This window comes from Lactuca sativa, chromosome 3, assembly GCF_002870075.4.
Source record: "Lactuca sativa cultivar Salinas chromosome 3, Lsat_Salinas_v11, whole genome shotgun sequence".
Taxonomy (NCBI): Eukaryota; Viridiplantae; Streptophyta; class Magnoliopsida; order Asterales; family Asteraceae; genus Lactuca; species Lactuca sativa.
Genome location: NC_056625.2, coordinates 199312853 through 199320042, shown reverse-complemented (window position 1 = coordinate 199320042; position 7190 = coordinate 199312853).

The window sequence follows — 7190 nt, the reverse complement described above, 5'->3', positions numbered from 1 at the left end:
CGCATCTAATAAGCTTCACTGAACATTTAGTATGGACCTTTGGAATACTATCTTTTCCGCTAACCTTAGATGACCACCACATACAAGGCAAAAACACTGAAATGCTAGATTTTATGATAATACAATTGTCATCAGCTTACAATAGAATACTTGGGAGAAGTGCAATGAATAAATTTGAGGCCATTGCATCAACAATACATGGCCTAGTTAGGTTCTAAACCAGAAAGGGATATGGAACAGTATACAAAAAATCATTTATTACACCCACAACAACACCTATAGGTGAGAAAGTAGGTCCAATGATGGAGGAGTCAAAGTTACTGGTATATGGAGTAGAGGTAGTCGCAATAAACGATGGATACTCGGACTAGGGAGTATGAATAGGGGAAACATTATAAAAAAAAGCTAGAGGATGATATAACCAAATTACTAAAAAAAACTGATGGGTTTACATGGCAGGAAGCCGACATGGTCGGGTAACAAGAGAATTGATTGAACACAATTTGAACAATAAAATGGGAATAAAACCAATAAAAAAAGTGTTCAGTCTAAAGAATGAAATAAAGTGATAAATGATGAAGTAGAAAAGTTGGTAAATGTCAGGATAATACAGGAGTCGTTACTACCATATTGGGTAGCCAACCCATTATTAGTAAAAAAAGAGGAAGGACAATGGAGAATGTGTGTCGATTTCAAAAACTTAAACAATATATGCCCGAAGGATTGTTAGCCACTTCCATCTATCAACGAGAAGATAGAATCCTTATGTAGACACAAATGGTAAAGCTTATTGGATGCACATAAAGGATACCATCAAATCCACCTGCATTGAAGGGACGAGGGGAAAACTTCGTTCCACATAGGGAGAGGAACCTTATCATATACAAAAATGAAATTTTGGTTAAGAAACAAAGGGGAGACATACCTGTAACACCCGGAATCCAGAAGACCAAGAAAGGAAAGAAAAACCGTAAGTCAAAGGGGTCAACTCGTCGAGTTCACAGAGGAACTTGACGAGTCGGAGCGGGTTCCGTGTTGAAGATTAAGTGACCGACTCGACGAGTCGGGCATTGGACTCGACGAGTCAAGTCTGGGTTGGGAAACCCTAATTTACGGATTTGGTACCCTATTTAAGCATCATATTCTCTACTCTAGGGTTTCATTTACGGTCTCTCTAGCCTAGAACCGAAACCCTGGCCATCCAACTCCATTTCTTGAGCTTGTGAGAAGATTGAGGTCCATTGGCGTGTATTTTGGAAGCTTGTAGAGAAAGGAGCAAGGAAGGAAGAGTAGATCCAGCCTCCACATCGATTTGGCAACTGTTAGAAGGTAACAAGTCTAAATCTTGAGCCTTCATTTGATAGATCCCCTTTTCTAGCTTGTAAATTGTCACATTTGGGCCATTCCCATGGTAAATCCGAGTGTTAAGCCTTTGAGAATGGATTGGACAACGGATCTGGACACTCTTGAGCTTTAGAAGCTCAAAGTTGCTGGCTTTATCCAACTAAGGTCCCATTTCATGAACTAGACCTTCATTCTAGCTTAGATTAGGAGTTTTAGCCCCATAACACCTTGCATGCATGTAAAGTTAGCAACTTTACGTGCAATGCTAGCATTAGAAGTCCAGATCTATGAGTTGGAAGCAATGGAATGGACAATAATCGACAGAATAGAGATATCACGAGGGGAATCTACGAGTCGCGTCGCAAACCCAAACTCTTAAGTTTATTAATCGGATCATTGAGTTGAGTTAAAGAAGGAATCAGCCAGTATGAGTCCATAATAGACATGAAGATCATAGTACTCGACGAGTTCAGGGAGGAACTCAGTGAGTCCAAGGTAATCTTTAATTTATGAAGGTGAACTTGATGAGTTGTTCATACAACTCGGCGAGTGTCACACCCCGAAAACCAAAGGCGGAAACGTTCCCGGGGTTGACTCCATGTTGTGTATCAAATCCAATGTACATAGTAATCACAGTAAACAACCATTACATTACATATATATGAAATTTTACATTTGGTTCAAAAGTAATTTGTACAAAAGTTATACATATATCATATGAACAAAAGAGATAAGTCTTCAGAGCACTCCATCTTCACCAAAAGATATCGCCGGGTACCTGTCTAACTTGGACCTGAGAATACAAGCGGTTTGAAAATCAGCATAAAGCTGGTGAGTTCATAAGCGGTTTTGCTTTGTTTTTTGAAAATGTATCGATTTCCTTTAGTTTTCTGAAAAGATTTAATATCCAAGAAAATCCCATATTTTCTTATGTAAAGTAGTTAAGTTATCTTTCGTTACAGTTCTGTTACAGATATAAGTTAACCCCAGGAAAATCCCATATTTTCCTAATTGTAAGATTGATTAGATAACACATAGTATAGTTTAATTCACAACACTATAATTTAGACGAACTGTAAATAGAAAGTATTTTGAAAACCTTGGGACTACATCCCGAACCAGTTATAAGATAATTCGATAAAAACCATGGGATCACTAACCCGAAACTAGATATAAGATAGTTTGATAAAATCATGGGATTATCATCCCGTATAAGATTTAGTTTCAAAACCATGGGATTGCCATCCCGAACGAAATATAGACTCAAGATCATGGGAATATAATCCCGAACGAGATGTAGACATAAAACCATGGGATTACCATCCCGAACGAGATATAGATTCTAAACAGATCCTAGCTGTGAATAAGTTTATATTGATACGTATTGTGAGTCAGGTAACCATACTGATATGACAACGAGACCTCCTTGACGTTAGTCAGACGTCGAATGATATCTAGAATTTGTCACCCTAGGCGTGCCCGCCTAACTGTAGCTAGCAGTTAAGGTGTGGGATTGTCAGTCCCGAATAGATCTATTCACAAACTCTTCGCTCTCCCTCCAGGAGACTCTGGTTACACTTCCGGAGAGGATTTACATGATCATCCATAAAGGGTAGTGACTATCTCACAAGCTAGTATTAAACTATTCACAGGTTTCTCATACGATTACAAACATACATAGACTTTAAGACATGATACAGCGAAAAATAGATACATACAATGAAATTATCTGGCAAAAACATTCGAATGATACGGAGATAAACTGAATCAGACATAGTTTATCTAATAACTTAATACAGATATCGGTACATGATAGAAAGAGAAACATAGAACCCCAAATTATTCCCATAATAATTTGATTAGTTTGGTTATTTTCTTAACTAAAATCCATTTAGTTGTAATTGATAAGTCATTCCTTATGCTCAACATAATACATAAGGAGAATAAGAGTTTATAATTTGCCAGATATTATTTGAAATACATAGATGTTATGATTTGAAAACAGTTTTGGTTTGCTTGTATTCCCCCCTGAAAACAGTTAAAAACAGTGAAAAAGGCGTAGGGGTATGAACTCACCGGACGAGAAGTATGACGATTTGGATGCTAAGAGTTGATCCGGGGCTTGCAAATACACAAGATTCCTAATTATAATGTAAAGATACACATTTGTATCTAATTAGGACTTAGTTTGATTGTTGGATAGGGACAATTGTTTCTAGTCGTGAAAACACTCCGATACGAGTGTTTGGAGGGACCCGGGTGGCGTTTAAGGATGGGAAATGACACTAGGGACTTGGGACTTGAGTTTACTCCCCATGAGTAAAATAATACAAGAGTTTTAGGTCCAAAACACCCATTCCCCATGAGTTTACGGCCGTAAACTCATGGTAGGGTGGTTTATGGTGCAAATTTGGGTTATAAATGGATATGGACACTTGGAAATGCTTGGATTAATTTTTCTTAAGGGTTGGATTAATTTAAAAACATCATTTACAACACATGAAGGAGTTTACGGCCTAGGCATGGGTTCTTTGGCCGTAAACTCTCAATTCTCCAAGATTTAGTGTTTTTAAGGTGTTAAAATCAATCACATGTGATTCTAAAAATTCCCACAAGCCTAGAAATGAGTTTACAAGTGACATATGAGGGACTTATGGAGTTTACGGCCCATGAAACCCCTTTCATGGCCGTAAACTCTAATATAGGGAGCTACAAGGTGTTTCAAGGTCTAAAACTTGCATGAATGGACTTCTAAAATTCATCTAAGGGCCTTAGGGGTGTTTAGGTTGCATTCTAACACCAAAAATTTTGGAGTTTACGGCCCAAGAATAGGTCTTGGCTGTAAACTCTTAGAAACTCCATAAAATATGTGTTTAAGGCCTTCAAAGTATTTTTGGTTGGTCCCTTGATTTATTCCAAGGCTTTTGGTGGTGTTGGATGGCTTTCTAACACCTTAGAATTGGTTTTATGTCAAGTTTTGTGGAGTTTACGGCCCAAGAACTCTCCTTGGCCGTAAACTCATCTAAGCCCCTCAAAATTAATGTTTCAAGTGTCCAAATGCAAGAATCGAAGTCCTATAATTCATATCTAAGCTGTAGGGGTGTTTTGGAAGGGTTTAAAGGCATGAAAAACACCATTTTCATGAGTTTACGGCCCAAGCTTATGCCTTGGCCGTAAACTCCTTCAAAGTCCACAAAATTATAGTTTTAGGTGTTCTAAGTCCATATCTTGAAGTCCCTTAGCCATATCTAAAGTCCAATTAAGTCTAGGAAGGAGTTTAAGGGCTAAAAACCCTTCAAAATGGTGTTTACGGCCTAGGCTGCCTCCTGGGCTGTAAACTCACATACTTTGTCCAATTTCGTAATTAAGTGTCTAATTTGGAAGCTAAACATGCTATAGATTAAGGCTAGGAAGGTACCTTAAGGATTTGAAGCCTTAAATTTGAGTTTTGGACACTTAATCTTGGGATTTAGGAGAGAGGTTAGAGAGAGAGTAGAGAGAGAAGGAAAAAGCTTCAAATGAGTGCTAGAACATGTTTATATAGTCCCTAAAACTTGTACACGGTGGAATTCTACCCGATACCGGCCTTAAACAATGCTTTGGGTCGCACCCGATTGAGTTTTCGTCACCCGACGAGGATATTTCTAAAACTTATAAAATAACTGTTTTGGGCTAAATTTATGAGTTCCTAAATAGTTTGGACCCTCATGAAATGAAAATAAATATATAATTTTAGTTAACTAAGCCCAAACAATAACGGGACATTTCGATTTCCGACAAGTTATTCGGGTAGAACGGGTTTTCGGCGATGAACAACTTCGGGTTGTTACATTATCCCCCCGTTAGAGGGAATTTCGTCCCGAAATTCAAGGAATAAGATATAGGTCATGGATTGGAATGAGATACGAATGGAGTTGTTGCTTCGGATCTTCACTTTCTCAAGTGGAATCAGGGCTCTATTGAGTGTTCTAATGAATTCTCGTTATCGGAACATGCCTTGGTTTCGCTTCTTGAGTCTCTCTCAATTCATGATATCAATCTGCTTTCTCGTGGATGTTCCAACCCTGAACGACTTCGGTTTCTTCAAGGAATCACTAGGGTTTCGTTGGGCAGACGCTTCTAAGGATTTGAGACATGATGGTCTAGATAGATATTACTAAGCTCTAAGGAAACCTGAAGGTTACATAATCGATCTCTACGAAGATCTCGAAAGGTTTGATGTGAGACTAAACTAGATGCTCGAAAGAAACTCTCGGGAATCCTTCGGAATAGACATTTAGAGGGAATAGTTGCTAACTTCCCGTTTCTCAATAATCACAGAAACGAGGGATGCATGGTAATTTACATTGGGAAAACTTTTGAGTTCTAAGGCATAGAATGATTACGAAAGTATGATGCTGAAGATCACGAGAATAGGGTCAAGGAAAAATCTAGACAGGTGACCCTTTCGAAAGCAAAGATAACAACATGAAAGAGATTCGGTCATTTCTGGTTAAACATGGCATCAAAGTATTTTCATGGAAAGTTTCCCCCTTTATAAATCGAATGGGATAGAATAGTCCTCCGGACCGAGGATTTGATCTATAGATACGAAGTTAGTGTTCTCTATCTCACTAGTTAGTCGTCTCAACGGTATACATTTCGATTACATACGAAGGATTGAGTTTAGAATATGTTCGAATAGATAGATAACAGGTTTCCCTTTTTGCACCCAAAATCGAAAAGAGTTGCAAGTATAAGAATTATCAAAGAGAGATATACCTGCGGCAGCAGAGGGATTTGTGGTTGCAGTTGTCTTGGGACAATTTCTTTTGAAGTGTCCAGCTTCACCACAATTGTAGCAGGCCGGACTGATTCCCGCTCCGGATGATTGGTTCGTTGGCTTCGCTGGTTTTCTACAGGTTCGCGCAAGATGGCCCTTATTGCCACAATTGTCGCATATCCTTTCACGACATGGACCAGGAATGCGGTGGTGGTAGTTGCACTTACCACACCAAGGAAGGGTACCAGTATATCCACTGGTAGGAGTTTGAGCTGTGGAACCTACAGCTGAAACAGCGACAAGGGCAGCAGCAGCGTGGACTGCTACCGTTTGTTGTTTCTTAGAAGACCCTTGCGTACTCTGGGCCTTACGCTTGTTCCAGGATTTCCTTTTACTTCCGCCTCCACTAGTGACTGGCTCGGGGGTAGTAGCTTCTTCATCAGAGTTGTCTTCGTGATCTATCAGGATTTTCGCAAGGCACTTAGCACTGTCATATGTGTCTGGCTTCGCAGCCAAGACATTCCCCTTTGTTGGCTGGGTCAACCCCCAGATGAATCTCTCTATCTTTTTACTTTCCGGGGTAACCATTCCCGGACAAAGTAGGGCCAGATCGTCGAATCTTGAGGTATAAGCAGCTATGTCAGAACCCTTCATCTTAAGGTTCCATAGTTCATGTTCTAGCTTCTGAAGTTCGCCCCGACGGCAATATTCTGCGAGAAGAAGCTCCTTCATAGCTTCCCAACCCATAGCATTGGCTGCAAGTAGAGTTAAGGATTTGACTCGGCCATTCCACCAAGTCAGGGCTTTGTCTAGGAAGGTACAGGCGGCAAACTTGACTCTATCAGACTCCAAACAGCCACATATTTCAAAGATTGATTCGATTCTCTCGAACCATCGGGTTAAAGCAATGACACCCCCTGTGCCATCGAAGAATGTCGGTTTTGCGTTCATGAAGTCCTTATAGGAACCCCCCCTTTTGGTGTCCTTGGCTATCTTCTGGGTTTTGGTGTTGGGGATCACCTCCTGAATTTCTAGAGTTCATTTGCGACATGGCTGCTACCATTGCGGCAGTCAGAACTGTCTG